The following is a 14,967-nucleotide window of genomic DNA, read 5'->3' on the forward strand; positions in this document are numbered from 1 at the left end:
GGAGGTCACTGTCCCTGGAGGTATTTAAGAGGCAGGCAGATGTCATGTTTGCAGGAAATTGTGTAGTAGATTGATAGGGCTGGGACAAAGACTGTACTCGATGATCAGCTGGTCTCTTCCAGCTGATACGATTCTATGATTCTTTGATTTCACTGTAATGATTCATGTAAGAAAAGTAAAAAAAAAAATTTCCGGTGTGGCTCACAGACTGAGCTGTTTCCATCATAGTGAAAGGGGGGAGAAAGAATGGGAACATATACTTAAGAGGGAAGTAGAGAATTTGATGCTCATGTGTCTAACACCAAGCATCAGAATATTTTCAGCAAATTGGGTTATATATTGAACATAAAAGAAAACCATCTAAAATTGATTAAAAGAAATCTTTTGATCCTGAATGTATAAATTGATCTGTCACAATCCCTGCCATGAGATATTTTTGACATTAAGAAGAAAATCTCAAGCTATTTGGGAACAGGGACGATGTAGCAGGTAGAGGAATGATGAGGGGAGAGCAGGAACCACCAGAAGAAAGAAGGGAAGAAATAGTGGAGGAAAAGATTGAAGAACCTAGTGCTGGCTGGGAAATTAAAACAGGATTAGAAGATAGCTGAGCAGAGGAAGGAGGAGAGGGAGGAGGGGAGGGAGGGGTGTGCTAAAGAGTGAAGCAGAGGAAAACTGGAAGTAACTTGGGTTTTCTCTGGAAAGATATGGCAACAAGGAAGAGCAGATGATCAGGGGAAGTTGTCACAGAGCAGCAAGAATGAATAGTTGAGGAGCTACAGTGTAAAAAGGGAGTTGAGACTGTCTAGGCATTAAGACCAGGACTGGGAGAAGAAAAGAGAGTGCGCATAAGCATCCATAAGACTCAGATTTACTAGGCAAGGAGAGAGATGTGCTGGGAGCAGTGAATGGAAAGATTTCATGAGAAGGATGAAGTTTGGATCCTGGGGCAGCAGCAGGGAAGAGATTAATGAAGGCAAAACTGTGTCAGAGAAGGTGAGAGAGGAGAGGTAATGCTGACATGGGATAGACGAATGGCCGAGGAACATGGAATATTACATGTGATATTTAGGTCCTCTCACAGTTCCTATCCTGTCAGCAAAAGTCTGTTTAAATGCTAGTAGAGTGTGTGTCATCCCACTTCAGTGTTGCCAATAAAGAGGTCAACAACGTACTGCTATAAGCTACTCCATTAAATTAAATTACTTAGACCTGTGTGGAAAATTCATATGGTTGACAGCATCGTGCTTACAAAGAGTTATACGATAGAATTTCTGTTTTTTCACTTTACTTTCAAAAAAAACATAAAACCCAAGCCAAATTGCACAGAAAAAAATACATATTGAAAGTACTACAAAAGTTTCATTTAAGCACCTGGAAATTTTAAAATTTCCAAAGCGCTCTGAATTTTGCAATCAGGATTACATTTCCCCGCCCTATCCCATAAATTTTCTCTCTGATACCATCTCTAATTGCAGGCATACCAGGGTTTTGTTGGGTATCTCCACAGGCCATTTACTCACTGACCTTCTTTGGGGATGAATCAGGAATGAGTACTGGGGCAAGGTACTGTTTTAATACTCTTTCTTTGTTTGTTAAAAAAACCTGTGAGATATATAGTGATGGAACAAGGTGGCTGTATGTTAGTTGAATAGTGGCTTATGCAGTTGAGTTTACTCCCTTTTTCCCTTTCAATCCCTGTGCCTTGCCAGGCATCAAACTTTTCTACAGGTCGTCACCAATTGTGTGTTCCTCAGTTTTAGGATCCTGGCAGGAGACTCTAGGTCCGTTTTGCAGAAGTGCTGAACATTCACAGCTGCACCTGAAGTTAGTGGTACTTGGGTTTTAAAGACATAGAGGATTATCTAATATCATATATTCAAAAATAGCCAGTTGATAGGTTTTAAGGGAACTGGTTAATGAAGTCAACTGGCATGAAAAGTACAGGGATTTGAATGTGGAGGAAATTTAGAATTTCTCAAGTCAAAGGTACAGAACTATCTGTAATTTGGATCCCAACAAGATGGGTGGAAAAGACTTATCAAAAGGGCCCCAGCACTAATTGGATGAATAACCATCTCAAAGGCAGTATTAAGAGTAAGCAAGGAGTTTACAAGGGATGGAAAAAAGGATCGACCAGCAAAGAAAGCTGTGTCTTGGATGTCAGGAAGTGTACAGGCAAAGTGAGAACTGCCAGGAATCAGGCTGACTTGTACCTTGAAAAGAAAATTAAAGCAAGCAGCAAGATCTTCTTTGGTAATAGAAATAAAAAGAGATTAAGAGAAGAAAGGAGTCTAAATTGAAATGCTGTATGAACTAAAGATATGGCAGGGATTTGATTCTCAAAGTATAACCTCAAAAAGTGAGTAAATACTTCAGTTTTCAAATAAGGGTGATGATGGGCAGGATGACAAAGAGGAATAAGAATCTGGAAAAACCAAAATGAGGTGAGGCAAAATTCAAAATGTTTACTATGGCCAAGTGAGGAGAGTGAATAATCTCCACTTCTGAATGCTGAAAGAACTGGCACATGAAATTGGAAGTCACAAGCAAAGTAATGTAATAAATCTGTGAAAGGACTTGTGCCAGGTAACTAACAAGAGTAAATGACACATTACTATGAAATTATATTTAATATTTCTAGTAAATTGAAAGCACAAGTTTCATGCTGCTAAAAGGGAGGAAAATCTGATTTGGGAAATTTACTTGCCTACTAGGCTCACCTCTCTAATATGCAGCATTTTAGGTTATATTTTAAAGATAAGGACAATTAGAAATGGTCAGGAAAAGAACTAAATTGCAGCTGAGGTATATCAAATTTTGTAATGCCAGGATAACCTAAAAACCATGTTTGATATTTGGTGGATTTTGTCTGTGTGTACTTCAATGAAAATTTCTTGTAGATGATATATGGATAATATAAGTAGTTAAGTGGCAACAGAGACGCTGAAGCTTCAAGGTGGATAAAAGGTTAGGCAGGAATCACTGGTACTCACAGGTGAAAGACAGCTGGTAAGAGAGCACAAGTAGATGTTTGCAAAGATGGTTTTGTTCCTTACCTACTCAAATATTTTCATTAATGTGAATTAACTGTATGCAAATAAGATCTGGTTTTGACTTCATGAAAAAAGCACTGTCAAAAAAAGAAGATATCCAAATATCATGTACAAAGAATTGTATGACACTGAGGACTAGACTGTTTGTGAGGTCATGCACATAAAGAGCTAAAGCCAGAAAATTTTGCTCTAGGCTGAGAAGTCACCAGTTTTCCTACACATGAGGAGGAAAAAGGCCTGGGGTTTTGGGTTACATGTGACAACAAATGTTCATGTCGTTTGGAGGAGCCCAGGAAGTAGCAAACGAAACCCTTAAATTATGTCAAAGATAACTTCAGTAAAGATAGGGAAGAATTAATACTGTTTTACAAGGCACAAGTGAGACCAAACAAGGATATAGCATGCACAACTCTGGCCCCATATGGTGAAGAATGATGAATTTAAACTAAAACCTATGTCTATCTTACAGGAGAAACTAAAAACAGCTTTGCGAGCTTTGTCTGGTAGAAAAGGAGGCTGACACAGGAAATTGTTGATCTCTATAAATTCACGTGAGGAGTTGGAGCTGGTTTGAAGGTACAGGGGCAATGAGAAGGAGAATAGTCAATTCTGAATTTCAGAGAGTTCCCTAAGCTAAAGAGGTTGAAGCACAAAAGAACACACAGTTATGGATTACATGTATATACGTTGGCCTAGGAACTGGGATGAGCTTTGTGAGTATCGGAAGGCTACTGAAATCTTCTGGTAGAAGAAAGATGAGCAAAAATGCTGTACCACAGCTGCTGCTAACATCTGTCCAGTGCTTACTGACTTTCCTGCTGGTTTCTCTCCTTCTGACTGGCAGCAGCCTGACTTCCTCCCTCCAAGCTCCGTGCAGGTTTCTGCATGTTCCCTTTTAAATATGTTCATTGTTGCCATGTCCTTTGTGCCAGTACTTGCTGATTTTCCAAGGCCAGACATTACAAGCATATAAGTCACAGAAGAGACAAGGAATCTTGTCTTGCCAGCCCATTACAGCCTCATAAGTCTCACAGATGTTCAAATATATTGGTTTTGAAATGAAACTCCCACTATGTGGTTGAATTATTGCTGCTAGTGAAGGACCTGCCTCCACCCTATCTGGCTTCCCTTTATTGTTCAGTGGTGCTTTCATGGCTGTTTGCGTGACTGGCATATCTTATTTCCAATGATGGCTAAAGCTCAGCATTTCCAAATTCTAGTCTTGATTCCATCTATCATGAGACTTGGACTCTCCACACTTATTCCATAGTAATATTCATGTTTTTCTCTGTCTTGTATTTGCCCACAACAATGGGCTGGGTTAAGAGTGAAGGTCCATCCCTAACCCAGTATCTCATTTCAGAGAATGGTCAGGGCCAGATGACTGAAGAAGGCTGTGGGAAGAGGGCAAATGTAGTGAGACTTCCTCAAAACACTCTTCAGGCTCCAGGAATTTGTGGCTTGGATAATTCCTGAGCCAGATATGGGGCCTTTGTTTTTAATAGCTCTGATGGATTTTTCTTCTGTGAATTCGTTCATGAATTTTTAAATGCACGTTAACTTGTGGTATCCCACAACATCCTGTGGCAAAGGGTTAGATGGCTTTACTGTGAGTTAAGAAAGGGAAAACTACCTTTATATTTCTTTGAAAAATGCTTCCTGCTTTTAATTTGATGCCCTCTGTCTTGTATACCAGAAGGAAGAGTGCGTAGTCGTTTCCTATTTAACATACTTATGCCACTTGGGGTTTTTACAAACATCTGTCAGATTGTCCCTTAGGCTGAAGGGTCTTAGTCTATTTCATCATTCCTTAGATAGAATCCAGCCCATAACATTTGTCAGGCTTGGTATCCTGTTCTGTACGTTTACCAGATTTACTAAATGTTTGCGTGTAGTAGACAGTGGTTTCCTCCTGTGGCAATTGGGATTTCACATCCAGTCAGTACTGAAAGGTGAACTTACACCGCCCTTGAATTCCCAAGAGCTCAGTCAGCGGGTGTTTTGGTTTTGAGCCTTTAATGTGGCTCTATCCAGTGCTTCTACAAGGTGCTTAACATTGCCCCTGTTCCTCCCTTACTTCTTTCTGCATCTCCATTATCCTTCCTAGCTCTTTTCACTTTATGTATACATGAATCCCCTCTGGCCTTCTGCAGACTCTTTCACCCCATCTCAAGTGTTCCCATCCCAAGAACAACACACATAGCTCTAAAAAATAAATCTCTTCCTAACAAGCCTTGCAGCTTCAAATGCCACAGACCAGAACCTGTCTAATCTACCTTGCCTCCTGCTTCCCAACTTTTGCTTGCCAGCCCCTGGTCCATCATCTCTTAACTACCTGTTTCTCTGTATTTTTACTTCCAAAGCCCTGGGGTGACTCCTCCTTGCTGTCTCCTGCCCTTGCACTCCATACCTAGGTTAACTTTCTGGCTGTAACCATCATACCTATTCTCCAAAGCAGTTTTCCTTGAGCTGATGGTCCTGAACACCTCCCAAAAGAGGAAATGTAGCCCTATCAATGTTGTCAACACAAGAGCCACAGCTTATCCCCTCAGACTTGCTCAGCTCACCATTGCACAGGGAAGGGAAGGCATGGGAAAATCTTCGCAGCTGCATGCACAGACATCTTCCGCCTAGCTACAAGTTTTGGCCCTGTCAGCTTCCTGTCCCGGTGCCACTGCTGGCTCAAAGTGAATGCTCTTGTTTTCAAGCACCTGTCAGAGAAGGGAAGAAAGGTTCGAGGAAGGGAAAAAAAAAAACAAAATCAAGCAGGAAATGGAGAGACAAAGTTAAGTTGCTTCTTTCCCTCCTCTTTCTTGCCAACGTCTGGAGGCCACAAACATGAGTTACCCCCATCTAAGCTGCTGCCTTCTCTGCCCCATGGACTGAGGCACTTTAGGATATCATTACTCTTTTCTGGTCTATCCAGGACCACCCCTGTGTGGCATCGTTGTATGCTAATTGTCTAAGGCAGAGCTAGGAGGAAGAAGAACATAGGAAACCAAAGGGATGTGCATGCAAATCAGTGGATTCCCCCTTTTATCTTGTGGTCTAGGCACTGCTTTTATCTCTCTCTTTCTCAGGTCTGACCAGTATCTCTCAGAGATCAAAAGATGTCTGGCTTCATCTTGTCTGCATTCAGATATATTACACTCCTAGTACTTGCTTGGGAATTGGCTGTGATTGTTATCGTGTGATTAACTGGATAGCCTGTTCTTTTTACCTTTGGCTACTGCAACAGGCCTGTGGTGAACTACACGCTTCGTGCCTCTGAGTCTCTCTAGTTATTGACAGGTTTAGTTCTTACTGGAAAACATGGGTAGCTAGCTTTGCGATAGTAGCATTGAGAGTAATGACAAATGCCAAATGTGATCACAAATGGTCAGGTACAGTAGGTCCAGTACCACAAGTCAATGCTGACAACAAGAACACTGAGCACTTTTGCCCAAAGCAATATTGGTAGTAACCCTCCACCTTAGTGGGGAGTGGAAATCTTTTCAGCACTCTGCTATGCAGCACCCTTCCACCTCACTTTGAAGGCTTTCTCTTGATTGGTAGACCACTGGTTTATTTCATACTGGTTTTTGGCTGTAATGGGTACTGTGATTTGTAGAACTACTGTTAGTGACTTTATAGTGACTAGATTTTGAGCTGCACCTGGAAAGTAATTTCTGACTTCAGGTGGTCTTGTAACTGACTTCTCAAAATGTGGCTTTCTATGCTGGAGAATATCAAAGAAAGTAATTATTCTTGTTTATGTCTCATACTGAGAAAAAAAATTCTGATTGATTACACTATTTGTGTTGACTTCCTATTAGCGGGTTGGCCTGTCAGTGATGCCAAACTTTGCACTCTATTACGTTTTTCTGTGTGTGGATATGTTTGTTTCCTGAAAGTTTTCACTGAGTAAGAATTAGTGAACTGATAAATTAATCCAGTCTTACATTACTTGCTTAACAATGTTTTATTTCCAACAGACTGGAAGGAAGGCTGATATGTGTGCTATTCTAATATATTCATAGAAGCCTTTTTTTATTGTAGGTTAATTAAATGTAAAAGACACTTCAACTTATCGTTTGTTCGCTACCAGGCCAAATCTTTACTGAGGCCAAACTGGCATCTGTGCGAACCGTTTGCTACGTTATTCCCATGGCCTAGTCATCCCTAACTGCCCCAAACCACAAATCATTTGCTCATGCCATCAGTCTAGCCCTCTGGGCTTTGCAGAATCCAGCAATAAATCTAGCTCTGATGACCCAGATCTTCTGAACCCTAACCTTAAAATTAAGGTTAATAGTCCAGAGACCCCTAACAGCCAAAAGAATTAATCACAAGCCATTTGTCTCTGATAGTCTAGCTTCTAGCCCTACAGGTCATGCAGTATCCAACAATAAAACCATCTCTTTAGTCCTGCTGTCCTAAAAGTAATCAGAACCCTAACCCTAACTTTTAGCCTAACCTGAAAACTAATTCTGATCCTGAATTAATGACAAATCTTTGCAATGAAGAGATAGCCTTCGTTAGCCTTGGTGTGGATGACATTAGAAACTGAAAAATAATGGCTTATGGTTACCTGATGTAAAATTTCATGCTAGCTCATGGATTCAGGACAGCAAGTCTGAATGAGTAAGGAGAATTTTTGCTGTTATTAAGATTAGAAATGCAACTGAAACTAGCTGGCAGAAATGCTTAGTTTTGTGGCTGTGAGAATGTGGCAGGTTATAATTAGGAGTAGGTCTGGAAATAGAAAATGAGGAACTGATGAATTAGCTTTACAACTGGATCATTTCCTCTCCAATGAGGCAAAGAAAAGGGCTGGAGCCAGAATCTTCTAGTACTGGAAGCAAAGAAAAGACCTAGAGGCAGCATGAGCAGGTGCAGCCATCATCTTCAGATCTGAAAATTACTGACTTGAAAAATCTGATTTTAAATACCTAATGATGACCTGGTCCTTATTCCATTAACTATGTAGAAACAATCCTCTCTAGCTTTGCAAGCTACAGAAAACTGCAATTTGTCTTAAAAACCCTAGATCTAATCTACCCTACTTCTCAGTGGCCAAAAATACTGAACTCCATGCTCTTCTTGAGTTATCGATCTCCCTTTGTGTGGAAAACTTGCAGAATGATGAAAAAAAAAAGTCCAATATTGTCTCCTGCTTGAAATCTTTTACTATTCCAAATGCTACTGTTGTCTTAATGTTAGTACAGAGAGGCCAAGAACAGGTAAAGACCCTTCAGGTACCTTTTCTAGTGCTTCGTCTTTGAACCTGGCAGATCTTCAGTCCTGTAATAGGACCTGCTAGGTAATAACAACCTCAAATATTCAGTCCATGCTACTCTGAATGCTAAACCTAACCCAGCAGATTCCCTATGCTGGCAAGGGGAAAGGACGCCTTCTGATTTAAGTTTGCTTATGAGTTGTTCTGAATGTTAGAATTTAGTTTAGGTTTACACGTAACTTCAGAAGTGAGAAATTCTGTGACTTGCTCTACAGAGAAATTCTATTTGCTCAAATCTTGCAAGCCCCAAAGGATTGTTAAGGTTGCAGAGAAGTGGCTTACAATTCATTTGAGCCTGTTGCAAGTAGCAATTCTTTCTTCAGGTTTGGGCAAGGCTTATGACTGAAGAATCCAAGCATTAGCTTTATTACTGAAAATCACTGTTTCCAGTGAGGGAAGATGATGTAGCTAGCAGAGATAAAGTCTTACAATGAGTGTGATTCCTTCCATGGGCTTCAGGCCTTCACTTCAGGGTAGGGCTTAAGCAGTGAAAACTGTGAAGCTAGATTTGTTACTGAATATTACAGCCACTGAAAGGGTAAGATGTGGGATGAAGTTATTAGGGGAAAAGAAGTTATGACTAATTTCTTATCGCTCATCAGACGCGACTAGATTAAAATAGAATAGGACTAAACAACCTGCAACTCATGGGAACCATAAACTATTTGATCTGCAGGCTACTTACCTCATGTTGGTCATGTTGGCAAGTTCCCAGAACAAGAAAAGTCCCTGAAGTTCTAGACCTTCTCTCTCTCGTCTTTCCTCTGCCCTGAAAGACAGGTTCTTGAAATGCTGAAATTGCTCATCAGTTATTTTTTCCTGCTAGCTATGTCCTTCATGTTACCTGTTATGACTTGCAAGGTACAAGCATAAAACTATGCAGAGACTTCCTGCCCCTCAGCTTCACACCTGAAAGGGAGGTTTGCCTCCTTACAGAAACAAAGTTTTAATAATTTCTGTCGAATGCATGACTTGTAAGACCCAAACATAATATTGCTACTTGCTCTTTTCTGAAAAAAAAAGAAATCTATCAGTATATCTAACCATGACCTGAAACAGAAACCACAAACCATTAGAGAAAAAAAAGTTAATTGTGAACTAATTTGTCCTGCTAATTGCATCTTTCTATCTTCATCCAAGCAAGACCTGCAAGATTCAGAAATAAACCTCATTTTAGAGTTCTTCTCTTCCTGTCCTACAAATCCTAACCATCTGAAAGAGATGCTTACAACTTAAGAAAAGTTATTTTAAATTCTAAGGTTTGATATTAGAATTAGATCTGTTGATTTTCTTCTTTTAAAACCCAATCCTAAGAACCGCATTTATTCTGAGCTGAGTATGAGGCTAGAGAGAGAAAAACAAATCAATCATATACCCTTTCTCCACACTATCAACTGCTTTCTTCATCTTGCTTTGCCAGCACCTGTAAGATTTAGATCTGTGTTTCATTCTAGATTTTCTTGTACTAAATTGCAACCCTTGAACTGACCCCAACTCTAACCTGAAGGTGATAAAAGTAATCCAAGACAGTTTATAATACAAACATATTATATTTTACATTGCAACCTCATGTTTTTAAGAGTTATCCTTCACCGGCTCGTTTGAAATTCCTTGCTGCCTAATCTCAATCCTTGCCAGAAACACACTTGCTCTGCTGTTACTCTATGCCACAGTACCCCCAGGCAGCCCCATGAGGGCTGAACATTTCTATACTAGAAAGGAGAACACAGAGGGAGAGTACAATAAGGGTTTATAAAACCTCTGGAATAATTGAATGGAATAATCATGGTCATTTGTTCACTCTCTATTTCTATACAAATTAGGGAGAGGCATGTTTCAAAATGCTGAGGAAGTTAGTTCTTTTCAGATTGTGTAACTAAGAATCCTTTGCTGGATGACCTGTGGATACTGTTTACATGTGTTCAAGGTGAGATGAGACTAGACGAGACCTTGAATATTAAATTAATGGCTGAATGCTGGAGGTATATTATTAGGCTTACTCTGTTTTATACCCTAGGTAATTCTCTATGATCATTTTCAGAGCCAGCTGGACTGTTGGTTTGACTTTCTGTGGCCAATCCCATGTTCCTCAGTCCAAGCCCTACATGGCTTTATCAAGTCTGGCCAGTGATCTGAAACAACCATGGATCCAGCCACAGGGAAAAGCTGCTCTCACCTGCCACATCAAGTTCATTTCCTAGCCAAGCTGAGCTCACAGCCTAGGAGCAAATCAAACTGGCCAGTCCCTGCTCTCTCAAATCCTAATCCTAACCTCAACATGTCCCATGAACCTGGGACACTAATTATAGCAACTTTTCTTTCAAAGCCATGCAATGAACAACTGAACATATCTTCTCAGACACTATAATTCTGAAGTTTAGGCTGGTACTGTAGATGTAGCCAGAGTTAAAGGTGCCTCAGAAATAATCTTCATCTTTCACTCTTCCTTACCTTGTTCTTGCAAGTTTCAAAGGACGTAGCAATAATGACACTGTTTTCATCTCCACTTTTCAAATCTTTATTACCAACGTTCACCAAAAGCTATATAGTAGCTTCTGACCTTTTATCTCCCAAGCCATAAGTCTTTTGCCAGTGCTGGTAGTCCAATCTTTTAGCTAGCGCTGTGAGCATTGCAGGATCTGGCAATGAAATTGAGCTCTTCTTTTTCAAAGCCTAATGCTGTCACCAACCTTAGTGCTAGTTTTCCCAATCTTTCCATAAATCCTTACACCTCCAGTGCTCTTCCAATCTCTTCATCTGCTGAAAGTTGTTCTTCCTTCTCACCAGCAGTATGCTGGGAAAGATTTCTTACACCTTTTGCACTTGTATTCAGTGGCTGAGAATGTTAATTTCTGCCTTTCATGTTCTTCCCACAGCATGTACACTGAGCCATGTTTTTCAGTCTGGCTATATCCTGAGTCACTGATTTCTTTATCCTACATCTATGTACTTGCTCCGCACACTAATGGCTGTCACTGTTTTGATTTTTCCCTTGGACAGCTCCTGTGCTGTTGACATTTGTATGCGTTTCCCCAGGGTTGGAGATACTTCTCTTGATATTTTTTCCAGCTAACTGAAATCACATGTCTCATAAACGATGCTGTTTCTGATTAGAGGATCTTTTTTTGTCTCTGGAATTACATGTGGATACCAGAGCTCTACATTGTGTAACTTGAATATCTACCCTCTTCTTCCTGACTCCAGGTAAAAACAAAATACTTTCCTCACTTCTATCCTGACACCAATACCTGTCCACAGTAACTTTCTGCCTAAAATCATGTACAATTATCTATTATTTCTGTGTTTCTCAGCCAAAACATGAGGTATGGATATCGACATATCTTTGCCTTATTAATCCTTACAGGCAGTTCTGTATTCTGGATTAACTTTGTTTCAGTGATTACGCAATAGTACTTGTCTAAAAATCCAGCTTTTCTGTGGAGTGAGTTGATTTGCTTCTCTCCATAAAAGTTGCCTTGTTCTCCTCTTAAACACGCACTCTTCTTCAGTGTGAACGTCACTCCCCCATCACTTCTACCCTAGGTAATAAAATGCCAGGATTTCATTATCCTTCAGTTAAAGAGGCTCTTTATTAAGAGAAGCCTGTTCACAGATGCTGCAAGTCAACCTCAGCTAGCAGTATGACTACATAATGCAAACAGACTGGTGCCTCCTCCAGACTTTCTTCTCCTCTAGCTCACGCTCTGTGAACATTGCTACATCTCCAAAGAAAGACTGAGGCGATCTACACAATTATTATTATGGTTCCTGTCCTTTTCAGGTGGTGTTAGGAGCTCAGACAGGATAATTTTGCTTACAAATTCTTTGTCTGTCATTTGGCTAACACAGCTGTGTTCCTGTGGTTAACCCAGGTCCACAGAAGCCATTTTCAGTGAGCTTTTCCAGTGACAAGATACCATTTAGCCTGAAATCTTTGATTCAGCTTAGGGGTGAGGGGGAAGGGCAGGGGGAGAAGAAAACAGAACAGGGTGGAGGTGGTGGAGGGTTTATTTCTAGATTCTACTCCTGACTTGGATTTCGTTTCTGCTGATATCAGATCATTGATTCAAACACTGCTACACCCAATTTGTACCAGTTCAAGTAGAATTCAGACCGGCAGGCTCCAGCAAATACTCTCTGATAAATGCATCGATTGCATCTTTCAGATCCTTTGAAAACAGCAATAGTGTAGTGATATATTTGGCCTGTTGTTTCTCTCAGGGGATTATGCTCAATTCACTGGTCCCTGAGCTGCATTGTTTTACAGAGAAAGGTTTGTTTCATGCAGTTTGTGCAATGTGCCCTCCAATCGCTCCATCTTCCAATCAGTTCCAGCAATTTGGCATAACTAAGAAGAGGTGGACATATTTTGTTTCATTTCAAACCCACTCACACACTTTTGAAATGAGGAACAGAACTCCAAAAGGATTAGATTTGTTTTCTTTTTAAAGGGGGCAAAATGCCAATTTGGGCTGCTGTGAAGAGAAGGAAGTCCTGAATTAAGAATGTATGAATTCCTAGCTGTGGCCAGCCACTCTTCCTCTCGGCTGAGATAAGAAGAGAGGAAAAATCCCATATTATCAGTGGAGCCCACTTCTTACAACTGTTCCCCACAGCTTCAGGACAGGTTCCCATTTTCCTGGGAAGGAGTTCTGCTGTTGACAGAAATTGTACTCCTCACTTTTATTCATTTCTGGATGGGAAAAGTAGTGGCAGCTTGTCCTCTCTCTAGCAAGGTAGTTGCTACATTCCTCTGCTTTGAGATGTTTGTCTTCAGGAGTCACTAACTCCTAGTCATTTGCTTCTTGGGTAGCTGGAATCTGGAGCAGAGCAAGGACAGTTGGGAGAAGCTGAGTAAAAGAATTATGCCCAGGCGCTGCCTGCCACTGCTGCTGCCACAGCTGCCCAGGAAATATAAACTGTGCAGAGGGTAATGGAGGATGTTTGCAGCTGAAAGGAATATAGATGCCAAACTACTCAGCTGCAGCCCTGGGCAAAATATTTCTGGCTGTGCCAGTAGTATGGAACTTTCTTGTTAGGCTTTTTAGAAAAACAGTGTTCTTCAAAAGCAGGGACTTGGTTGTGTCAAATCAAAGCCAGGGTGCACTTGTTCATGGTGGCATATACCTTGAGTTTTGCTGGCTATGAGTAGTAAAGTCTTGCATGTAGTAGAGTAAGCTCAGTTTTCTTTCATCTTCTTCTCTCTGAACAGATAAAGAATAAAGCATCCACTTGCAGACCGAGGCTGCTTTTTTACATAGCAGATGAAGACAAGAGATTTTGGAAGGAGGATAGCCTGTGTAGCTCCCTATATGACAATTGACGTGACTCATTTTTTGCAGCTGTCCAAATTGCCTCTTAAAAATCTGCATGTTTGCAATAACTGTACACACCACTTGCCCTTTCACCTTGGCTTAAGGTCACCGATTCTTGCCACTGTGCAATGAAACTGGGGCAATAGCAGCGGGGTTTGCAGCTGTGGCCTCAAATGAGCAGAGGTGAAGCTAGGTAATGGTGGGTGAGGACAAAGCAGCTGGCATGATGGGGCTATCTGCCTAAACAGCTGGATATCTCTGGAGAGCAGTAACTCCCTGCTCCCAGCTGCTGCTGCTGCTAGCACAACTTCTGTGCTTCTGTTCCTATTTTTTTCTTTATCTGCTTGGGGCTCAGTAAGCCGAGCAGAAGCTCAGAGACTACTTTGCTGATGGACTTATAGGTAGCATCATAGTTTCTTGCAAACATGTGATACATGCAGCAATGCAAACCTCTCAAGTGGAGAAGTCACGACTCAGGGTAGCTCCTTTCAGAATATATGGCACTTAGATTTAGTTTTAGTTTCTTCATCTTTTCTTTCTTTTTCCTGAAAGAATGCAAAGATTCCTAGGTAATGAGCCAGTTGCAGCAGTCAAGACCTTGAGAAAGAAACACCAACTATCATTATGGGTGCAATAAAAACTTGAAAACCCTGAGGTTTGCAGGCTATTCTCCCTGCTGATCTGAGGAAAAAGCACTCCCTCTGAGTTGCTTGAGTGTGTGGGAGGCAGTGTGTCAGCCTTGGTATTCTGTAAGGTAACCACGATTTAGAGGTTGGAGAGGGACACTGATAATTTCCTTCTCCATCTTGTGGGAGCTGCATGACCATTGTCATTATTCCAACAGAAGCGGTGGAGTAGAAACAGAAAAAGGAGAGTTATGAGTTTTCCAAATCTCTCCAACTTTTTTTTTTCCCCTAAGCCTGGGATTTTGTAAAACTCTAACTCCAAAATACATTAAAAGCCTGAGCTGCTTACAAAACCTCCAGCTCCACAGGGTTTGCTTATCCCTAGTAATTATCACTTAATATTTGGCCCAGCACGGCTATCTTTCAGTCTTATAAGGATAAATGTATTTGTTTCACTGCTATCTGAGCTCTTTTTCACCATCAGCCTGAAACCTAGAGTTTATTATTCCTGGACAGAGGCCTACACACACTATGTGTTACTTCTGTAGTTCACTCAGTCAGTGGGAAATATTTTAGTATTATTATCATTAAATATTTTGCCAGATGCTGTGGTCTTCCAGCTTTCACATAGATAGGGAGGGAAGGGGTGTGTGGCTAAAGTGCAAGCTTAAGGGATGGGAGACAGGAGGTTT

The sequence above is a fragment of the Apaloderma vittatum genome, unplaced genomic scaffold, assembly GCF_000703405.1.
Source record: "Apaloderma vittatum isolate BGI_N311 unplaced genomic scaffold, ASM70340v1 scaffold22479, whole genome shotgun sequence".
NCBI lineage: Eukaryota > Metazoa > Chordata > Aves > Trogoniformes > Trogonidae > Apaloderma > Apaloderma vittatum.